Below are 11564 nucleotides of genomic sequence, written 5' to 3'. Positions count from 1 at the left end.
GTGCAGCCATTTAATATGCATGGTTAATTATCATAGTTATCATGATAACAGAAATTAATAGCGGTTAGGTTAGAATAGATAAGTCGGGCAGTAGTCCTCCCACAAATATCCAAACAAAAATAAAGTGCACCGACCGGGTGTCTGAAGCGACGCCTCGAAAGGTTAACAAGTAAAATAACCACTGTCGTGTGTCTAAGTGACACCACAAACAGGGCGTAATAATAACAAGCCACAGTCGGGAATCTTAGTAACGCCACAGAAAGGGCATAATAAATAACAAGCCACAGTCGGGCATCTTAGCAACGCCACAGAAAGGGCATAATAAATAACAAGCCAGAGTCGGGCATCTTAGCAACGCCACCGAAAGCGCATAATAAATAAGAAGCCACAGTCAGGAATCTTAGCGACGCCACAGAAAGGGCATAATAAATAACAAGCCACAGTCAGGCATCTTAGGACACCATTGAAAGGGCATAATAAATAACAAGCCATAGTCGGGCATCTTAGCAACACCACAGAAAGGGCATAATAAATAAAAAAGGATTATCCAGGTGGTACAACCAACCTTCAGGATATTCCAAATAACCAAGTTTTCATCAAGTTAATTTCCACATCAATGTCAGATGTCAGTAATCAAGATGTTTGTAATCCAATACTAGTGCTCCAGGGACCGACACTAAGACCGACACTTGACCTGTCAACCAGCCGTCCTTGAAAATGGACACGGCTACTCGAATAGATTCGACTCTGCATAGGGTCTACTATTTACGCACATCCAACGGGTTCCAATAGTCACTAGGAATAATACCGCGTACGGTATTTTAGAAGCAAACACTCAGAACCAGCACACACCCATTTTTCCCGCCAAGACCGGCCTCACCTAAGCTACGCTGCCACGGAAAAACCATAAGACGGGGAGGCCAACACCCTTGACTATGGGGTCAAATTTCTACCGCGGGCTACAAGGGAGTGCCCTCCCTCTCGGTCCCAGACCGGAAACACCCATGCCCCTGACTGGATGACTCGCTTTATTCGAGGGCCATGGAGACCTGTTGGAAATATGGAAGTATGCCCTAGAGGCAATGATAAATAGTTATCATTATATTTCCTGTTTAAAGATAATTGTTTATTATCCATGCTATAATTGTATTGAATGAAAACATAGATACATGTGTGGATACATAGACAAAACAATGTCCCCAGCAAGCCTCTAGTTGGCTAGCCAGTTGATCAATGATAGTCAAGGTTTTATGACTTTATACAAGTGTTGTCACTTGATAACTGGATCACATCATTAGGAGAATCATGTGATGGACTAGACCCAAACTATGAAAGTAGCATATTGATCGTGTCGTTTTATTGCTATTGTTTTTTGCGTGTCAAGTATTTTTTCCTATGACCATAAGATCATATAACACACTGACACCGAAGGAATTCCTTGTGTGCATCAAACGTCGCAACGTAACTGGGTGACTATTAAGGTGTTCTACAGGTATCTCCGAAGGTGTCTGTTGAGTTAGTATGGATCAAGACTGGGATTTCTCACTCCGTGTGACGGAGAGGTATCTCGGGGCCCACTCGGTAATACAACATCACACACAAGGCTTGCAAGCAATGTGACTAAGTGTAAGTTACGGGGTCTTGTATTATGGAACGAGTAAAGAGACTTGCCGGTAACGAGATTGAAATAGGTATGCGGATACCGACGATCAAATCTGAGGCAAGTAACATACCGAATGACAAAGGGAATGACATACGGGATTATATGAATCCTTGACACTGAGGTTCAACCGATAAGATCTTCGGAGAATATGTAGGATCCAATATGGGCATCTAGGTCTCGCTATTGGATATTGACCGGGTAGTGCCTCAGGTCATGTGTGCATATTTCTCGAACCCGCAGGGTCTGCACACTTAAGGTTCGATGATGTTGTAGTATAGTTGAGTTACATGTGTGGTTACCGAATGTTGTTTGGAGTCCTGGATGAGATCACGGACATCATGAGGATTTCCGAAATGGTCCGGAAACGAAGATTGATATGTAGGATGGTTTCATTTGGTCACTGGAAAGTTTCGCGCAATTCCGGCAGTGTACCCGGAGTGACAAATGGGTTTCGGATGTTTACAGGGAGGGGCCCACCCACCGAGGAGTGAGCCCAAGGCCCTAGGGTGGCGCCACAAGTCCTTAGTGGGCTGGTGGAGTCAGACCAAGAGGGCTATGGCGCCACATAATAAAATACCAAAAGAAAAGAAAAAAAGAAAAAGGAAAGAGGGAGGTGGGAAGGAAGAGGAGGACTCCTCCTTCCCAAACCGAATTGGAGGAGTCCTCCTCTTGGCGGCCGGCGCACCTTGAGGGACTTGTCCCACAAGGCTAGCCCCTCCCCCTCCCTCCTATATATAGTGGTGCTTTAGGGATTTTTGAGACACAACTTTGCCACGTGCAACTCTAGCCTATACCACACTGTTTTACCTCTAGATCGGATTTCTCCAGAGCTCGGGGAGAGCCCTGCAGGAGTAGATCATCACCACCACCGAGCGCCGTCACGCTGCTGGAGAACTCATCTACTTCTCCATCTTGCTTGCTGGATCAAGAAGGCCGAGATCATCGTCGAGGTGTATGTGTATTGAACGCGGAGGTGCCGTCCGTTCGACGCTAGATCGGAACGGGTCGTGGGACAGATCGCGGGACAGTTAGTGGGACGGTTCAAGGGACGTGAAGAAGTTTCACTACATCAACCGCGTTTCTTAATGCTTCCTGATGTGCGATCTACAAGGGTACATAGATCTAATCTCCACTCATAGATGGACATCACCATGATAAGTCTTCGTGTGCGTAGGAAAAATTTTGTTTCCCATGGAACGTTCCCCAACAATGGCATCATGAGCTAGGTTCAAGCGTAGATGTTATCTCGAGTAGAACACAAAAGGTTTTGTGGATGGTGATGTTTGATTTGCTGCCCTCCTTAGTCTTTTCTCGATTCAGCGGTATTGTTGGATTGAAGCGGCCCGGACCGACATAACTTGTACGGTTACGAGAGACTGGTTTCATCGATTGACATGCGACCTCGTTGCATAAAGATGACTCACAGGTGCTTGTTTCTTCAACTTTAGTTGAATTGTTTTGACCGAGGCGGTCCTTGGAGAGGTTAAATAGCAATTTGCACATCTCCGTTGTGGTTTTTGCGTAAGTAAGATGCGATCATACTAGATACCCATAGCAGCCACGTAAAACATGCAACAACAAATTAGATGACGTCTAACTTGTTTTTGCAGGGTATGCTTGTGATATGTTATGGCCAATGACATGATACGGTATATTGGATGTATGAGATGATCATGTTGTAATAGTTAATATCGACTTGCACGTCAATGCTATGGCAACCGGCAGGAGCCATAGGGTTGTCTTTAGACTAACGTTTGTGTATGCAAATGCGTTTACTATATTGCTAGGTCGTAGATTTAGTAGTAATAGCATAGAAATCACGACAACCTCGATGATGACACGTTGATGGAGATCATGATGATGGAGATCATGGTGTGGCGTCGGTGACAACAAGATCATGCAGGTGCTTGAGTGATGGAGATCAAGAAGCACAAGATGATGGCCATATCATGTCACTTATGAATTGCATGTGATGTTAATCCTTTTATGCACCTTATTTTTCTTAGAACGAGGGAAGCATTATAAGGTGATCTCTCACTAAAATTTCAAGACGAAATTGTGGTCCCCCCGACTATGCACTGTTGCGACAGTTCATCATTTCGAGACACCACGTGATGATTGGGTGTGATGGACTCAACATTCACATACAACGGGTGCAAAACAATTGGAAGCGCGGAACACTCGGGTTAAACTTGACGAGCCTAGCATGTGCAGACATGGCCTCGGAACACATGAGACCGAAAGGTCGAGCATGAATCGTATCGTTGATATGATTAGCATAGGGATGCTTACCACTGAAACTATTCTCAACTCACATGATGATCGTACTTGAGTTAGTGAATTTGGATCATGTACCACTCAAATGACTAGAGAGATGTACTTTTGAGTGGGAGTTTAGCAAGTAATTTGATTAGTTAAACTCTAATTATCTTGAACATAGTCTAAGTCCACTTTGAAATATTTGTGTTGTAGATCAATGGCTCACACGACAGTCACCCTGAATTTTAATACATTCCTAGAGAAAGCTAAGTTGAAAGATGATGGAAGCAACTTTGTAGATTGGGCTCGTAATCTTAAGTTGCTCCTGCAAGCTGGGAAGAAGGATTATGTCCTTAATGCTGCGCTAGGAGATGAACCACCCGCTACGGTTGACCAAGATGTTAAGAACGCTTGGTTAACACGTAAGGAGGACTACTCAGTAGTTCAATGTGCAGTCTTGTATGGCTTAGAGCCGGGACTTCAACGTCGCTTTGAGCGTCATGGAGCATATGAGATGTTCCAGGACTTGAAGTTTATCTTTCAGAAGAACGCCCAGATCCATAGGTATGAGACCTTCGATAAATTCTATGCTTGCAAGATGGAGGAGAATTCGTCTCTCAGTGAACATGTGCTCAAAATGTCTTGGTACTCAAACCGTCTAGCTGAGCTGGGGATTGAACTCCCGCAAGAGTCTATCACTGACAGAATTCTTCAATCAGTGCCACCAAGCTACAAGAGCTTTGTGTTGAACTATAACATGCAAGGGATGAACAAGTCACCCGGCGAGTTATTCGCGATGCTGAAAGTCGCAGAGTCAGAACTACGGAAAGAGCGTCAAGTGTTGATGGTAAATAAGACCACTAGTTTCAAGAGAAACGGCAAAGGCAAGAAGGGTAACTCCAACAAAAGCGGCAAGCCTGTTGCCAATCCAACGAAGAAACCCAAGGCTAGGCCTAAGCCTGAAACAGAGTGTTATTATTGCAAGGGACTGGGTCACTGGAAGCGCAACTGCCCAAGTATTTGGCCGATAAGAAGGCGGCCAAGGAAAAATCAGGTATATTCGATATACATGTTATTGATGTGTACTTAACCAGCTCTCGTAGTAGTGCCTGGGTATTCAGTACCGGTTCTGTTGCCCATATTTGCAACTCGAAACAGGAACTAAGGAATAAACGAAGGCTGACGAAGGATGAAGTGACGATGCGCGTGGGAAATGGTTCCAAGGTTGATGCAATCACCGTCGGCGCAGTTTCACTTCAGTTACCATCAGGATTAGTTATGAACTTAAATAATTCTTATTTAGTGCATGCGTTAAGCATGAACATTATATCTGGATCTTGTTTATTGCGAGACGGTTACTTGTTTAAGTCACAGAATAATGGTTGTTCTATTTCTATGAGTAATATCTTTTATGGTCATGCACCCAATGTGAGAGGATTGTTCATATTGAATCTTGATAGCGATGATACACATATACATAACATTGAGACCAAAAGAGTTAGAGTTAACAATGATAGCACCATGTTTTTGTGGCACTGTCGCTTAGATCATTTTGGTGTAAAGTGCATGAAGAAACTCCATTCCAATGGACTTTTGGAGTCACTTGACTTTGATTCACTTGACCTGTGCAAACCATGCCTCATGGGCAAGATGACTAAGACCCTGTTCTCTGGAACAATGGAGCGTGCAAGTGACTTGTTGGAAATCATACATACCGATGTGTGCGGTCCGATGAGTGCAGAGACACGCGGTGGATATCGTTATTTTCTCACCTTCACTCACGATTTGAGTAGGTATAGATATATCTACTTGATGAAGCACAAGTCTGAAAGTTTGAGAAGTTCAAGCAATTTTCAGAATGAAGTTGGAAATCATCATAACAAGAAGATCAAGTTCCTACGGTCTGGTCGTGGGGGTGAATATCTGAGTTTCGAGTTTGGTGCTCACTTAAGACAATGTGGAATTGTTTCACAATTGACATCGCCTGGAACACCACAGCGTAATGGTGTGTTCGAACGTCGTAATCGTACTTTGTTAGAAATGGTGCGATTTATGATGTCTCTTACCGATTTGCCGTTATCGTTTTGGGGTTATGCATTAGAGGCAGTTGCATTCACTTTAAATAGGTCACCATCAAAATCCGTTGAGACGACACCATACGAACTGTGGTATGGCAAAAGATCAAAGTTGACGTTTCTTAAAGTTTGGGGATGTGATGCTTATGTCAAAAAGCTTCAGCCTGAAAAGCTGGAACCCAAAGCGGAAAAGTGTGTCTTCATAGGTTACCCAAAGGAGACAGTTGGGTACACCTTCTATCTCAAATCCAAGGGCAAAGTGTTTGTTGCTAAAAACGGAGCTTTTCTTGAGAAGGAGTTTCTCTCGAAAGAATTGAGTGGGAGGAAGATAGAACTTGATGAGGTTGTCGAACCTCTAATCTCTCTAGATGGTGGAGCAGGGCAAGGGGAAACCCGTGTCATTGAGATGCCGGTTGAGGAGGAAGTTGATGATCATGATCATGAAATTTCTAATCAAGTTCCTATCGGACCTCGCAGGTCGACAAGATCACGTACTGCTCCTGAGTGGTACGGTAATCTTATCTTATCAATTATGTTGTTAGACAACAATGAACCTGTGAATTATGAAGAAGCAATGGTGGGCCCGAATTCCAACAAATGGCTGGAGGCCATGAAGTCCAAGATAGGATCCATGTACGAGAACAAAGTGTGGACTTTGGAAGTACTACCTGAAGGCCGCAAGGCTATTCAGAACAAATGGATCTTTAAGAAGAAAACGGGCGCAGACGGTAATGTGACAGTTTATAAAGCTCAACTTGTGGCAAAGGGTTTTTCACAAGTTCAAGGAGTTGACTATGATGATACGTTCTCACCGGTAGCAATGCTTAAGTCCGTCTGAATCATGTTAGCAATAGCTGCATTTTTCGATTATGAAATTTGGCAGATGGATGTCAAAACGGCGTTCCTTAACGGGTTTTTAAGGAAGAGTTGTATATGATGCAACCCGAAGGTTTTGTCGATCCAAATAATGCCAACAAAGTATGCAAGCTCCAGCGATCCATTTATGGACTGGTGCAAGCATCTCGGAGTTGGAATAAGCGCTTTGATGAGGTGATCAAAGCATTTGGGTTTATAACAAGTGGTTGGAGAATCTTGTATTTACAAGAAAGTGAGTGGGAGCTCTGTGGCGTTTCTAATATTACTAGTAATTGTGCACCTGCAAATGCATGTATCATGAGATGCATCAAGTTTATTTATAAAATAAAAAATTCCTTATTCTATTTTCAAGATAGTAATAATCTGTATGAGTCATTCACGCACATCAATAATATATATGGAGAGAAAATGACATTAATATTGTTATATTTTACGTTATGTATGTCACGCGTAGCATATGATTCTTGTGACAAATGTCACATTATATCTACAGTTTAAATAAAACCCACATGGCTCATACTTAAATTTCAAGTGCATATATTTATCATTGTGATTTATTCAGTATACAAAAAGGTTCATCACCCCTTGACCAAATCTCTAGGAAAAAGGTGACCGTGTGATTCAGTTGCCTCGTTGTTTCTTCGTCCTTGTGCTTGTATCTTTCCCTACATTGATTAGTCTTACTATAGTTACTGTTACATTGATGGTCTCTCCACCGTCCCCTTCGGGTGTGCCTTTAGATCAACAATGGTTGTTTAGCCCCATCATCATCGTACTCACCATCGCTTTGCCATCATCTATGTACCTTCCCCTACCTTGATTAGACAATATTTGGTAAGGTTTGTGTCACTTACTGTACCCACTCCGCCCGCCTCTTAACTTACATTTGGCTCTAATTGCTGCGATTGGACCCGTCTAGCATCATCTAAGTACTTGCACATGCACACCTAATATGTCAAAAATGTAATGTAGTTAGATTCACTTATTCCATCCTCTTCACCCATTCTTCTTGGTTATCAATACATAACACTTTTGTGTGACAAACACTCTTACAAAGAAATCATGTTTAAAAAAATCTAGAAGCATTTAAAACCTTAGAAAAAAATCAAACTCATATATCTCTCATTCAACATGCAACCATCTTGATTTATATTTCATGCATGTGTCAAACCTTATACATCCTACCTAGAAATAAGAGAATGGAGTTATTTACTTCCTTGCTTTGTGTATTGAGAAAAAAGTCACACCTCCTCGAAACTGACAACCAGAATACATTTTCACCATTGCCTTTAGAAACAATGGATCAAATAGTGTTGAAGAAAATCTTGATGTACAACAATCCATTCAGTGTAAGAATTAGCAAAATCTTGATGGCTATATCATCCTTTCATGAGTTATTCAGCATGCAAAATAGGAGGGGATAACCTCCCTTGTCCGGTTCAAAATTTTGATTAAATGAAATAAACAGAAAGAAAATAGAAGTGGTACCGCCATGAATTAACAAACACCCACTTTAAGACACTGTTCGGAGGTTCGTTCGGTACAGCACCAAAGAAACTGTGTTGTAGACTGCTGTTGTCATTCATTCACATCAAGTTATTTATAATACGCTCTTTCTCTGCCTGCACATGGTATGTAAGGTGTGCATCCTTGGCTCTCAATTCATCAAACACTTCGATTGTCTTCTTCACATCGTCATCCGCCTGCTCCTAGCTGATATTTCCACACAGATTTTGTATAGACCTCTTCGTAAACGGCACATTCTCCATTGAACCGAAAAACCCCCAACAATGTTGTACACTTTTTGCGAGCTTGACATTGTTCTGCCTCATCTGCTTGATCAAGTCACGAGTGTACACATCAATGTGTTTATGGGATGGCTAATGAAACTTCTGTCCAAAATTTGGTGAGTGAGAGTGGTTGTGCTTCTCCCTGTGCTCAACGATGTACCAATCATTGTCCTTCGTTCTGAGAAGTCTGATCAGCACAAGACACTCACACCTGCACAACCTACTGTTCTCCACGCCGGCTACCCCCTGCAAGAAAATATCACAACGTGCATAAATTCCCTAGAAGCAAAAAAGAATAGAAAATAATTTATACTAAGCACCCGCACACAATCTCCTGCACGCCCTTCAACCTCTCTGACATTCCCTCTACTCTTCTTGTACCTCATAATCTTATTTCAAATCCCCTATAGCAGAAATAAAGGTTATAAAAATCATAAGCTTCTCCGAGCAAATCGAAGCGTGCACCCAGCATCAGCATAATGACATTCTCTTAAGGATTCTCTACATACCCCCTTACAACTTCCTCAAATGCAGTCGCACACGACGGGCATGGTTTCCTACAATGAGTGCCTATGCCTATGCAGTGACCATGCCTTCGAAGTTGTGCCACACTTCCAAACCCAACGACCCCATGAAAGATTAAATCAAAGAGATGCACACATTTTCCAACCCAACAGCCTCATCAACACAGCTATTAAAATTTAAATCTAACAACTATCTGCACTTTCCGAATCAAACAGCCACATTGAACAGCAATTACACCCAGCCCATCTTGGGAAACACGAAAAGAATTAAAACCGTCCCACAACAATGAGCTTTCATATGCATTTTCCGCCGCTCACAAGCACCAACAATGGAATGCTTCTATGTTCACTATCAGTCCATTCATTCCCAGAACACACAATATAACCATTTTTTATTAAAATGTTGTAAATGGAAACTGCAAATAGGATTCGAGTTGACGGACCTCTTAGCTCATCCAGGTGGCTGCACGGTCATCTTCCCCATCGACATTTCCGACGCCTGCGGTGAAGACTTGCGTCTATCCTCCCCATCCCTTCCCTCCTTGCAGATTTGTGTTGTGCACTCATGGTCTGGGTCGTTACTTTGGTCAATCCAAGTTCATTTGATATAGTGGGTCGTGGACTGAATTATTCATGAATCTACAAAGATTCTTTTTTATTTGTTATTCAAAAGTAAAACAAGCAGGCATCTTCTGTTAGCATACGCACGGTGGTAAAAAATCACTTGACTTGAATTCAGTGACGCAACCCAATGATCAAAGTGACCCATCTTTCGGCAAAGGCCATCTTCCTCGTTGCTTGCAACAACAGGAAATAAAAACTTATCATATCCAATTTGAGTGCAAGGTTCCCTAAAAACAGAACAATGCCAGAGTTGTCTTTCCTGTACTTATAATTCTTTTAAAATATAATAGTTTCATACTGAAATTGGCAGAATTCATGCCCGGTTCCACCAATGGTACATGCATTGTAATACAAAATTGCCTTTTGAATTCTTGAACAATATTTCCAAATATCATTTTATCCAAGCAACAAAAAGAGCCAAGGAATGCAGCACAATTTGCTCTTAACATGACATGAGTAGCGATAATTAGAAAAGCTACACACTATAATAATTTTCCTTGTTGTTATGTAGCCTTGGATTGCATATTTAGACAGTTGGTACATTGCATGTTGCTAAATAGCATATGATATATAGATATGGCCTTAGTTAACCTCCAGATAAATGGGTTACCGATAAATTAACTTAAATGGCCGATTCACCGATTAATCCCTACACAGCAGCCGACCAATATGGTAGCAGTTGCAGATATGGTGGACAATTGTAAATACCCTGATATTGTTCTTGAATTCTACACGCAGCTATGTTCAAAATTTTACCATGCTTGAAAGACAGGTTTTGCTAATTAATTTCCTTTAGTGTTCCTACATCCTTATAGAGTGGAAGAAGTTTTCTCGATTAACTTATCATTCCTCTAGCACAGACCAAATAGCCTTTACTCGTATAGAGTTTGATGTAATTATACTTACTTCTAGAGGAACTGGGGTCAATTTGCGCCGGACTTTCACTCATTCTCCTGATTAACTAATGATGCATAACCTTCTTCACTACATGCATCTTCTAGCGTCACAATTACAAAATACAACTTTAGAGATGTAATAAGATGCATCAGTGTTTTAAACTATCCTGACAAAAGATGCTTGAGCTGAATCAAAGGGATACTTGCATAGTAGTATCGAATGAACCGAAATAAATACTTACCCAATAAGTAAGTGCAACCACTTGGGCCCCTTGACATGCTTCTGGACAAACGGGATCCCTGTTCCAAAAACCAAAAACATTAAATTTCTCATCCAGAGCACATTGACTAACAACTAAACGATGGACCAAAATCACACAATGAACCTGTATTAAACCCGTGCACCGCACTAAGCATCACGTCGGCGCATGCGTCATGCCGGTGCCGGAACCAGTCTGCAGCAACAGGACAGACAGACACCACAAGTAAGCACACAAGTTAGTGATCATATCTCCACAATTACGGATGTTGGGCATGCATCTGTCCGTGGAAATTAAGCAGCAAGGGGGTGAAATCGCGTTACCACGGCAGTGGCATCGTGTAGGACGGAGGTGATGGCCCAGTCGCCCTGTCCCTGCGCGGCCGTCCAAGAGAAAAGCATGAGCATCAAGTCAGAACAACCCGCGGGGCGGATGGAGGAGGAGGGGTTGAGGGGTACGTACGGAGTTGGTGGTGGGGTTGAGGAGGGAGAGGCAGTAGGGGCAGCGCGCGGAGCCGAGGCCGGGGTTGATTGTTGGGTCACGACGGAGGTGCGCGCCGCTGCGGAGCTTCTCCTCGAACACCTCACGCGTCCCCAT

At 42.6% G+C, this 11564-nt stretch overlaps 1 pseudogene; it reads right to left on the bottom strand.

The window, feature by feature from the left end:
• Nucleotides 1–9377: 9377 nt before the first annotated feature.
• On the bottom strand, nucleotides 9378–11564 carry LOC123441856 (annotated as a pseudogene).

Source organism: Hordeum vulgare, chromosome 3H (assembly GCF_904849725.1).
Source record: "Hordeum vulgare subsp. vulgare chromosome 3H, MorexV3_pseudomolecules_assembly, whole genome shotgun sequence".
NCBI lineage: Eukaryota > Viridiplantae > Streptophyta > Magnoliopsida > Poales > Poaceae > Hordeum > Hordeum vulgare.
The sequence above is the reverse complement of the archived record's forward strand: the minus strand, read 5'-3'. Positions and strand labels throughout refer to the sequence as shown.